This window comes from Marmota flaviventris, chromosome 5, assembly GCF_047511675.1.
Source record: "Marmota flaviventris isolate mMarFla1 chromosome 5, mMarFla1.hap1, whole genome shotgun sequence".
Taxonomy (NCBI): Eukaryota; Metazoa; Chordata; class Mammalia; order Rodentia; family Sciuridae; genus Marmota; species Marmota flaviventris.
This window is the reverse complement of record NC_092502.1, coordinates 29,881,962-29,894,602: the sequence shown is the minus strand read 5'-3', so window position 1 is coordinate 29,894,602 and position 12,641 is coordinate 29,881,962. Positions and strand designations below refer to the sequence as shown.

The window sequence follows — 12,641 nt, the reverse complement described above, 5'->3', positions numbered from 1 at the left end:
CCTGCCTCACAAGTGGATGGGGTGTGCCTCTGCAACTGACAAATGCTGTAATTTCTAAATCATTCTACTTTGAGACTATGTGAATGTTTTAGCATTTAATTGTACCTAAATTAACTATTATTTTGCTGTTACAAAATAATAATTCTCTGATTCTGTATTCTACATATTTAGATATTTTCAGTGTAAGAGAACTTTTTCCACCATCCTCTCTCCTTCCTCTTTTTTTTTTTTTAAATCACTATGAATTTAGTTTTGTTAAATTGACCCACATTTAGGTAGTGGGAGCCTATGCCAAAGTCAGCTTCTCTGTCTTTTTGACATGATCACCTAGTGTTTTAATTACTTTCTTGCTTTTTTTTTTTTTTTTTCATAAAAATATGTTCTAAGCTTATAAGTTCTTCTATGCCAAAGTCAGCTTCTCTGTCTTTTTGACATGATCACCTAGTGTTTTAATTACTTTCTTGCTTTTTTTTTTTTTTCATAAAAATATGTTCTAAGCTTATAAGTTCTTGTTTTAGAACTAAAATCAGCCATTTATCCAAAGAAACCTGGTTCTCCTTTAGAGGAAATGTATTTAGAAACCAGTATCTGGAGCCAGGCGTGATAGTATACATGCCTGTAATCCAAGTGGCTCTGGAGGCTGAGGCTGGAAAATAGTAAGTTCAAAGCCAGCCTCAGCAACTTAGTGAGGCCCTAAGTGACTTAGTGAGGCCCTAAGCAACTCAGCATGACCCTGTCTCTAAATAAAATGTTAAAAAGGGCTGGGGATGTACCTCAGTGGTTAAGCGCCCCTGGGTTCAATCCCTAGTACCAAAAGAAAGAAAGAATCCAGTATCTGGGCTCTGGGTGTGGTCATTATAGTTCTGTACTGCTGAATTTATACCTTGATGAATGAGAAAACCAATGGAATGAAATTCTGTGTTTAATATATATCTTGTTAACTTGGGAGAACTGTTTGCATCTATAAGGTAAAATAGTTTTACTAGTCTTAAGAATGTAAATTGACCCTTATTTTGTAGTTTTATAATAGTCACTGTGCTATACATTTAATAAGCATTTTTAAATTGTGTGTCCAAAAGTATTTTATCATTCTTATTGTACAGGTAATAAATTTGTTTTTGTGTTTTGTTTATAGACACATAAAAATTGTACATATGTATATTATGGGATGATATCTTCTCATTATGGAATCTAAGATTGTTTTGAATGTTTAAATGGATACATAAAAATTATAAATATGGGGTTTCATGTGATATTTTGGTACATGTATACATTATGTAATGTTCTAACAAGAGTAAATACTATCTGCTCAAATGTTTATTATTTCTCTATGGTAAAAACTTTGAAAATTCTTTCTCACAGCTTTATAAAAACTATACAGTATATTATTATTACCTGTATTTAACCTCCTGTACAATAGAATACCAGAATGTCTTACTACTAAGTAACTTTGTACCCATTGACCAACCTTTCTGCTTTTCTGCCTACCTTCTGTTTTCCCCAGCCTCTGGTAATCACCTTTTTCTCAATTTATGTGACCAACTTTTTACAATTCCAAATGTAAAAAAAGTCATAAGGTGCTTGCTTGTCTTTTAGTGCCTGAATTATTTCATTTAACATAGTGATCCCCAGTTCCATCTATATTGTTGTAAATGACAGGATTTCATCCTTTGAATAGCTTAATAGTATTTCCTGTGTACATATACCACAATTTGTTTATCCATTTATCATTTGGTAAACACTTTGGTTGTCTCCATTTCTTGGCTTTCGTGAAAAACAGCCAGTGTTACAATAAACATGGGAATACAAATGTTTCTTCAATAGACTGATTTCATTTTTTCTGGTGGAGGTGGGGGAAGTAGTTAATATACCCAGTAGTGGGATTGCTGGCTCTTATGGTACTTCTTTTTTAATTTTTCGAGGAACCTCTGTATTCTTCTTTTATAATGGCTATACTAATATACATTCCAACTAACAGTGTGCAAGGGTTCCCTTTCTCTACATTCTTTTCAGCAGTTGCTATCTTCTGCTTTTTTTTGAAAATGGCCATTCTTACTGGAGTGAGGTGGTAGTTTATTTTGGCTTTGATTTGCATTTCCTTTATGATTAGTAATTGTTAGGGTCTGTAAACAAGTCAAGATGGCACCTGGCATTTTGCCAGAGGGAGTGGTTTATGAAGTAACGCCAGCGAGCCATTAAGTGTGGAAATTCCTTATTGGTTGACTGCTGTATCTAGTTTATGTTAATTAAGATAAGCTGTGTGTAATGTATATATACCCCTCCTGTCCTACAATAAACGGCTCCCACTCCAGCTGTATCAATGTACACAAGTTGTTTGTCACCCGCCGGTTATTTTGCTGCAGCCACACTTCGGCAAGTAATATTGAGCATGTCTTCACATTTCAGTTGGCCATTCATTTGTCATCTTTTATGAAATGTCTGTTGCCCAATTTTTTTTTTCCATTTGAGTTGTTCAAATTCCTTATATATTCTGGATATAAATCTCTTGTTTGATGTATACTTTGCAAGTATTTTCTCCTGTTTTTAGGTTGTCTCTTCACCCTGTTTTCTTTGCTGTGCAGAAACTTTGTAATTTGATGTACTCTCATTTGTCTTATTTTGCTTTTATTTCCTGTTCTGGAGTTATGTTCAAAAAAATCCTTGCCCATTTCAGTATCCTAAAGTATTTTACCTGGTTTTCTTGTTCTTTACATTTAAATCTTTAATCTAGTTTGAGTTGATTTTTGGTAGAATAGGGTTATCTAGTTTGATTCTTCTGTATGTGGTATCTAGTGTTCCCAGCACCAGTTATTGAAAAGACTGTCCTTTCTCCAGTGCACATCGTTAAGCACCTTTGTTCAAAATTATTTGGCTATAGATACATAGGTTTATTTCTAAGCTGTTTGTTTTGTTCCATTTGTCTGTGTGTGCCACTACCCTGCTGTTTGATTACTATTGCCTTGCAGGTTTTTTTTTGAAGTCAGGAAGGGTAATTCTTCCTGCTTTGTTCTTTTGTTCCAAGATGGCTTTGGCTATTTGGAGTTTTTGTGGTTACATATACATCTTAGAATTGTTTTCCTTCCTTCCTCCCTCCCTCTCTCCCTCCCTCCCTCCCTCCTACCCTCCTTCCCTTCCTCTCTTCCATTTTTCTTCCTCCCTTCCTCCCTTTCCTTCCTTCCTTCCCTCCCCCTACACCCATGCTAGGCAAGTGCTGTACTCCTGAACTACACCCCCAACTCCTAGGGTTGTTTCTTCTAATTCTGTGAAGAATGTCATTGATATTTTGCTGGAGATTGCATTGAATCAGTAAATTACTTTGGACAGTATGGACATTTTAACAGTTTTCATTCTTCCAATCCATGAACACAGAATGTCTTTCCACACTTTTTGTGTTCTTTTCCATTTCTGTCATCAGTGTTTTATAATTTTCGTTTTAGAGATCTTTTCCACCTCTTTGGTCAATTTTATTCTTCATTTATTTATTTATTTTTGGTGGTGCTGGGGATTGAAACCAGGAACTTTATGCATACTAGGCAAGCACTGTACTAACTGAGCTATATCCACAGTCCCTCTTTGGTTAAATTTATTCCTAAATATTTTGTGGGTTTTTGTTTTTGTATCATAAATGAGATCATTTTCTTGATTTCTTAAGTTTAGGTAATTTGCTATGGGCATGTAGCAATGCTACTGATTTATTTATTTATTTATTTTAGAATTTTGGTGCTGAGGATTAAACCCAGGGCTTTGAATATAGTAAGTCCATGCTCTATCACCGAACATAATTTCCAACTGTGCTAATGATTTTTGTGTATTTGTTATGTTCTGCAATTTTGCTGGATTTGTTTGTTCGATTAGGTTTTTGAGGGCAGTTTTTTTTGGTGGTTGTTTTTGTTTTTACGAGATTTGTCATTTGCAAACATTGACAGTTTGATGACAGTTTGGATAGCTTTTCTTTTTCTTGTCTGATTGTCCTGGCTGGGAGCGACTTCCAGCACTGTGTTGAATAAAAGTGGTCAGAGTGGGCAAACTTGTCTTAAAAAGAAAGCTTTCTATTTTTCCCATAATGTTAGCTCTTGGCTTATTATAAATCATCTTTATTGTGTTGAGGTACATATCTTTATACCTAATGTGTTCAATGTTTTTGTCATGGAGGGATATTGAACTTTATCGTTTGTCCTTTCTGCATTTATTGAGATGATCATATGGTTTTTGTCCTTCATTCTTTTGAAATGATGTATCATATGTTGAACCATCTTTGCATCCCTGGGATGACTCCTACTTGATCATGGTGAAAAATATTTTTAGTACTAGTATTTTTATTACTACTAGTATCTGCCCAGTGTTAGGTTTTACCAATTCAGCTCTAAGTTTCAGAGCCAAGTCTTGTGCTTACTATCCTGTCCTACCCTCAGCAAATGGGTTCTGCACCACTGTGTTGCCTGAGGTCCAGGTAGTGTTGGTGAAGGAGAGTTCATTGACCATCTAGGTTGACACTAAGCTGCGTCGTGCTTGAGTCTCCAGGCTGCAAGAGCCTGCGTGATCTCAGGTGCACTGAGACTTGTGCCACAGCTGGCAGTGATCCAGTCTGAAAATGAGTCTTTCCCACTGGGCACTGTTATGCTTTAGATAGGAGATGTCCCCCCAAAGGCTCATATGTGAGACAATGCAAGGGTGTTCAGAAAAATGATTAGATTATGAGAGTTGTAACCTAATTGGTTACTTAATCCACTGATATGGATTAACTGGGTGGTAACTATAGGCACCTGTGGCTAGAGGAAGTAGTCACTGAGGGAATGCTTTTGTTTAAATTTTGCCTTTGTTGAGTGGAACACACTCTCTCTGCTTCCTGGCTGTCAAGTCCTGAACTGCTTTCCTCCACCATGCCCTTCCACCATGATGGTCTCCTTACCTGAGGCCCAGAACTTTGGAGTCTGAACCTCTGAAACTTGGAACCAAAATAAACTTCCTCCTCTAGATTGTTCTTGTAAGATCTATTGATCACAGCCATGCAAAGTTGACTAAAATAGAAGCAGATCTCTAGATAGTTCCAGGGCAGTTCTGTGATAGCTGTGCTGCCTGTGGTTGGGTCACATATGAGTCTCACACCTGCAGGCACCTCCATTTTCTTAGGGGTAAGGCATATGTGCCCCAGAGCTCGGTTCAAGGCTGGAAATGATGCAGACTGAAACTCATGTCTGTCTCATCTGAACACAAGTCTTTGCCCAATGCTGGGGCAAGTCTAGGGGCTCTGTCTATGAACTCTGGCCTGCATAAGGGCTGCCTGTTTCTGCCAGGTACTTGGTCTCATTGTGACAGACGAGGCATTGAGCTCCATAACAGAGTCCTACGCTTATTTTCATTACTTACTTTCCAGCAGGTAGAGTCTAATTTATACTCTGCTGCCTAAGGTTGTAGGAGGGGTGATAGAAGTAATCAGTTGCCTGGCCCAACACAGTTCCAGTAGTTCAGTCTGTGGGTAGTGGTCTACTGTAAGGGTCGTAGTGCTTTGCCCAATGTTGGGTTTCACCATGGCAGGCCTGGTACTAGATTTCTAGTCTTATGCCTGGGATGCTTGTAGTTGGAGGAGGAGTGATGTAAGCAATTCTTCTTCCTGTCTTTTTCAATACCTTTTTTCATTTTGCTGTACTAAAAGCAGGCCCTGTGATCTTTCACATGACTTCCTTAGCTCTTGTGAAGATATTTTTGTGTGTGAAAAGCTTTCAACTTGGTGTATTTGTGGGAAGATGATCACAGGAGAATCTTACTCAGCTGTCATCATGCTGTGCCTTTCACCATACTGTATTAACTTGTTAAGTCCTCTTATCTCAGATGGAAATGATGTAGACTGAAACCTTTGGAAATTTAAATTGAGCAACCAAAAAAACTACTTATAATATCTTCCAAAATAAATATTATTTTAGCATTTTATTATTTGGATAAAAATAATAGGTACATGATGAAAGCATTTGAAAATATGTCTTTACATTTCCTATACACACATACATATATTTAAAAAATAGATAAGGTATAGATTATGATTTCCAACTTCTTTTAGTGAGTCTGTATCAATTTCATTGAAATATTCACAGAATTTAAAACCTGGGATTTAATGGGTTAATTACTATAGCTTTGTAATATATTTTGAAGTCAGGTAGTGTAATGCCTTCTGCCTTGGTTTTACTTGTTCTTGTAATGGTGCTCTACTAGTGAGCTACATCACCAATCCTTTTTATTTTTCATTTTGAGATGGGGTCTCACTGTACTTTTGAGACTGCCTCAAACTTGACAGTCCTCATCCTCCAGAGTGGGTGGTATTATAGGTGTGCATCACTGAGCCTGGCTCAAGCGTTGATTTCTTTGTTTTGTATGGGTTTGTTTTGTCAAACTTCTTTATGAATTTTGATTATGTTTTCTAATGCAGTGAAGAATGCCATTAGTATTTTGATAGAGATTGTGTCAAAGCTGGAAATCACTTTGGATAGTAATAGGAATTTTAACAGTATTGATTTTTCTGATCTATAAACACATATTTTCATTTCTTTTTGTCCTCTTTAGTTTCTTTTGTTAGTGTCTTAGAGTTTTCATTGAAGAGATTTTTTTCCTTTGGTCACAAGGCTCCCCACCCCCCCGCCAAGTTTTTAACCACATTGTTAGAGTGCTTTCCGCATAATTTGGAGAAGATTCTTCAGTATAATTTTTCATTATAGAACCATGGCTACATTATAAAACCAGTCTCTTTTTCACCTCATTTTCTAGGTGAAAAGATACTGGGTAAATTGTCTTGGTTAATGAAGGTTTTAGATAATTAATTTTTTAAAATTGAAAGTTTTATTGATGAACTAATCATACCATAGATAAGAATTTCACTAATGTTAGACTTTAAGACACAGCATGACAGTGTAATATGTTTAAAAGATTCACTAAGTATTCATATATACAGTGCTGCAAACATGAATTTAATATTTTATTCAACAGTGAAATTGAATGTCTATAGAATATATCTACAATGAATGCTAGTTTACCCACCTTCACTCACAAAAAAGACTGGCAGAAGGTATGGCTGATTTGTATAGTCATGCATTGTTTAACAACAGGCACATGTTCTGAGAAATGCCTCGTTAGATAATTTGTTGTGTGAACATCATATAGCATACTTACACAAACCTAGATAGTGGAGCTCAATCACTTGATGTAGCCCCCGCCCCCCTTTTTTTTGGTGGTACTAGGGATTGAACCCAGGGCCTTGTGCATACGAGGCAAGCACTCTGCCAACTGAGCTATGTCCCCAGCCCTTGATGTAGTCTTTTGATGCCATAAAGATATGTGGTAAACAAAATGTGAAGCTGCTGCCAATGTAACATAGTATCTTGTTTTTCAGTGAATTTTTTAAATATGAGAAGAGTACACTTTATAATCTCAATAAAAAGTACAATACAGTGAGAACATACACAGTAACAGCCATGTATTATCATATGTTTTTTACTGTATGTAATTGTATGTGTGATGCTTTTATACAATGACAGTGCAGGTTTGTTTACTCCAGAATCATCACAGACACATGAGTAATGTATTACACTGTGACATTACTATGATGAGGAGGCGACTAGGCAGTAGAAATTTTTCATGTCCATTATGATCTTACGGGACAACTGTTGTTCTTGTGGTCTGTTGGTTGAAATGTTGTTAGGCATTGCATGACTGTATGGAGTCAGTCATTACCACTTCCTCACCTTCCTTTTTCTCCCTAGGTGGAGCTCATTATTTTATACATAATCTTGAGCTGATACTTGTTCTTCTAATATTCTTGCATAATTTCTTCAGTGTTTATTGTTGCAGTTACAGAAACAGATGTTACTGATCTGGGATGTCACTATATACCAGATGGCTATTATTCTGTTTTCCTCATGATTTCCCCTTTTCAGGCTCCATAGAGTAGCTTTCAAGTGCTCTGTAGGTAAATGATTAGTGCCCCCCTTGAATCTAACATATAAATTTAGGACTGAAGAAATATCTGTAAGACTTTTGGTCTGCTTCCGTCCAGGTTCTGTTGTTGGGAGTGAGGAGGCTTTCTGTAATAGATTTTACTGATCTTTTTCTGTAATAGACATACCAAAAGCCTAAAAATACAGTACCTCGAGCCTGTTTGACGGGTTATTGATAAAAAAGCCCCTCAATTCCCCTTTCTAAGCCTAGCATGACACAATCAACAGGATCTTTGCTGTCTTCTGTAAACAAAATACCTTATTCGTCAAAATAATTGCCCACATTTATAAGCAAGCAAGAATTAATCAGCTTGCTTTGTTCTGGGAGGTTCTTTTTTGTCTCTCTGGTGAAGGCTTAGCATTTTGTGACCCTCAAATCTCTGGAATACTGGAAGGACTGTGATTTACTAGACATCCTAGTGCTTGTTTCTGTTCCCTACTAATAGGTTACCAGACATATTATCCAGAGTGACCTAGAACATACCTATAAACCTGTGGTTCTTAGTGTATATCATAACTATGTATACAGCTTCCTAACTACAGACCATTGGACCCATCTCAGAAATTTGGGGAGTAGGACCTGAGAATTTGCATTTTTGCCAGGTTCCCAAGTGATGCTGATGGTGCTGATTCAAGGTCTCATAAGTTGTTACTTAATATTCAACAGAATTTAATTCTGGCCAATTTTAAAGAAAATGAACTTATTAAAAAGATTTGGGCCTGATGTGGTGGCACTTGCCTGTAATCCCAGTGGCTTAGGTGGCTGAGGCAGAAGGATCACGAGTTCAAAGCCAGCCTCAGCAATTTATTGAGGCTCTGAGCAACTCAGTTAGACCTTCTCTCTAAATAAAAAATTTTAAAAAGAGCTGGGAATGTGGCTCAGTGGTCGAGAGTCCCTGAGTTCAGCCCCAGTACCAACAATAAAAGATTTGGGGTAACTACAAAATTGCTTGGAGTATTGGAGAAATAGACTTGGAGCTAGGTAACCACGGCCCATTCTTTCTTGTTAACAGATTTGATAAAGATACTACTGCTGCATTGAATATTGGGTGCCATAGCTTGCACTGCTGACCACCTATACTGTGCACTGCATTTGTAGCAGACCCTGCTGCTACAAAATAGCTGCCAGTTTGGATTCTGTGCAGTTCTTGATTATTGCAGTTATTAGCTTCTGATTCGAAGTCTGGTATTGATGTGTCTGATAGCATTTTGAGTAATTTTCACATGTCTTAGTTATATGGGAGGTTGTAGGACAGGGGGAGACTGGTGTTTTAAGCTTCCATGGTAGAGACAAAACTTTGAAGGTGGAATATTTTCCAAAAAGGAGTTCATTCATTGCTTGGTTAAACTGGTTAGATATTTTTTAAAAATATTTTTAGTTGTAGATGGATATAATAATTTTTTAATTTGTTCATTTATTTTTATATGGTTCTAAGGATCAACTCAGTGCCTCACACATGCTAGGCTACCACTGAGCCATAACCCCAGCCCACTCATTAGATACTTTTGAACATATGTTTCAGGAGTTATCAAATAACATCTAGGAACCAAATTAGCCTACCATCAACTTTTTGTGAATAAAGTTTTATAGGAACTCAGTCATTCCCATTTATTTACGTATGGTTTAGCTGTTTTCATGCTGCAAAATGCAGAGTTATGTAGGTGTGTCAGAAACCATTTAACACACACAAAATCAATAATATTTACTAGCTCACCCTTTATAGATAAATTTTATCAACTCTGAATAGGAATATTGCTAATATTTCAATCCATACCAGTGCAGATACCATAATAGATGTTCTAGGGAATAGCAAGCTCTTTTGGCCAAATTGTCCCTTTGTAATAAGGAGTTTACAGGTAAATAATTGGGCAAACTTTCAGATATTTGAAGAAGCATCTGAAGTGATAAACTTTTTGAATCTCTAGGCTGAGAACTAAAAACCATGCATATACACAAAATCGTGAATGATACTCAGTTTTTAATAAGTTAATTCCCAAGGTTTGTCAGGTATTCATGTCATGGTACTCATTCTTTCTTCCTCCCTCCCCTCCCTCCCTCCCAGGAAAGCTCTACCACTGAGCTACTTTCCCAGCCTTTTTTTCTTATCTCTGGGCCACATCCCCAGCCCTGTTTTGAACTCGCAATCCTCCTGCCTCAGCCTCCCAAGCCCCTGGGATTACAGACCTACACCACTGCACCCGGCCTATTTATTGGCATGGTATTTCTAAATTACCCAGGCTGTCCTCGAACGTGAGATCCTCATGCCTTAGTCTCCAAAGTAACCAGGATTACAAGCATGCACCATTGCACCTAGTATTATAGCATTGTTAAAGATGAACCAAAGATAATCCTCTGACTTGAGAACAGGGGAAATTATATGACATAAATTTAGCTGAGAATTTCAGAAAATTCTAGTGCTTTTTAATTAACACTTAGCCTACCTTTACCTGGTAGGTCAAGTTATAGGAGTTCTGATTCTGTTTGCCATAAACCGTTGCATTTTAGAGTTTGCAGGACTTGTTTGATACTAAAGCAAAATTGTCTTTGTTTCAAAAGTCACAAGCATATTACCATAGGATAGGTACTTTGTGTATGTTTTCCTGGGTTATAATGACTCCTAATTCAAAGGGTTGGGCTAGCTATGTTTGTAGTATGATCATCCTGTGGTATTCTTACAGGATTGATTCCAGGACCATTTTGAAACCAAACTTTGTGGATGTTCAAGTCGCTTATATAAAACTGTAGTATTTTCTTATCACCTCTGCATATCCTCCCATATAGTATAAAATATCCCTAGATTACTTAAAATAGACCAAATAAAATGTAAATGCTATGTAAATTATAGTTATGCTATATCATTTTTAAAATAATGACAAAAAAGTCTCTGCATGTATAGATGCATTTTAAAAATACTTTCATCCCATGATTAGTTGAATTCATGAAGGTGGAACCTATATGGAGGGACAATGTATATGGCCATTGTTTTGGAATTCTTTGTTCATGTGATTAGGCAAGTAGATAGATAGTGAATGAAGACATAATACTGTAATTATTCACAGGTGTTATTATTTGTATGTAGAGAATCCAGAAGAATGTACAAATCATGAGAATTAAGTGAAAAAAAAATTTTTTTTTTTGCCTTGTACAGAGGGTGCTTTATTCTCCACAGAATAATACATCTTATTAAGTTGGCTTGGGCTTGGGCTAATGTCCCCATATGTACAGAACTGAATAATGTGGGTCTCTGAGCAGAAGTCTGTTTTGCCTTGATGTGAAAGGGTGATGGGTAGGATGTTACAACCGGAGATGTGTTCAGGCCCGTATTGGTTCTGGCCTGGAATGTAGAGAGATGAGGCAGCTCTCAATGTGTTTATTTCCAAACAGGAGATGCCTGCCAGGCTCGAAGGGTTTTTTGTACCATATCTTCCCCTTGTCATCTGATATCTCCTGAGCCCAGGCAGGAACTCCTGGTACAAGCAGGCTTACTCTATCCATTTTTCTTTTTTTTTTCTTTTCTTTCACCAGCTCTACGTGTTCTGGGTTCATGGGAATAGAGCTGTGGCTGCTCAATTTCCGTTAGCTCCTTCCTCATCTTCGTCCTCACTGTCCAATGATGGGTCTGGCAAATGAAGCCCCGGGCCTGGATCCAAACTTGGATGTCAGCAACTGCATCTTCTCCATTCCCCACTGGTGCGAGCTCCACCTCCTCTTGTTCAGGATATTGGTTTAAGGGCTAGTAGGAGTAGCTAGCCCTGCCTGTCCTCCTGCTCTTCTTCAGGCTCCAATCCCCAGTGCCTGTAGGGCCCAGATGTGGCCCCAGTTCTTCACTCTGATTGGGGAAGATATACTCAGGGCCCATGGTGTCTCCCTTTAGAACTACTGTGGCCATCTGGCAAATGAAGCCCCAGGCCTGGATCCAATCTTGGATGCCAGTAACTATATCCTCTCCATTCCCTCCTCTTGTTCAGGGACCTCTCAGAGCCCATGGTTGAACCCACCAAATAGTAATGAATTTATTAGCCAGATTGTTGAATTTGAGTTAAATGTGTAGAATACTACAAAACATTTGTTAGTCTGGTCCTATGAAAAACAGATGTAAAGACAGCATTATAAATGCAAGAGATATATTAGGGGAATGCCTGTATATTAAGGGGGTTGCCTGTATATTAAGGGGGATGCCTGTATTCTCTGTATTAGGGAAATACCTGAGCAAAAATGAAGAGAGCTAGGAGAGCAGTCAGACCAGGATGCTGATGTGAACCTCTTGAAGGAGAAGGGAAAAGAAAGTTGTATAGAAGAGCCTTAGACTGCAGTGCAATTCTGTAAAAGTTTAGCGAGATAGATGGGAAATCCTTGAACCTATTTGAGTAGTTCTGAGTCTCCCGAAACTTGATTGCCCTAGTACCTCTACAGGCTTAGTTATTGTTTGGGAGTAATTCAGGGAAGGTTGGCCCCCATATAAATATAATGAATTTCACACCACAGTTAACAGAGGCATTTGGTCAGTTAACACTCCCTATAGTTGGGTATCTGAGAAGCACATTTTCAAGAACACTTGGGTTTACACTTTATACTATACAGATAACACTTTTTTCCACAGGTTCAGTGCTCAGGAAACTACTTTTCTATGGTTCCTCATGAATCTTTTTCCTGAGAAA

The 12,641-nt window shown here is 37.6% G+C and overlaps 1 protein-coding gene and 1 pseudogene across 8 annotated transcripts in view; one reads left to right on the top strand and one right to left on the bottom strand.

The window, feature by feature from the left end:
* The window catches only part of LOC114080969 (rap guanine nucleotide exchange factor 6), a 223,218-nt gene that overhangs the window by 18,125 nt on the left and 192,452 nt on the right, over positions 1-12,641 (top strand). The gene's annotated exons all lie outside the window — the stretch shown is intronic.
* LOC114080970 (male-enhanced antigen 1 pseudogene) lies at positions 11,354-11,872 on the bottom strand (annotated as a pseudogene).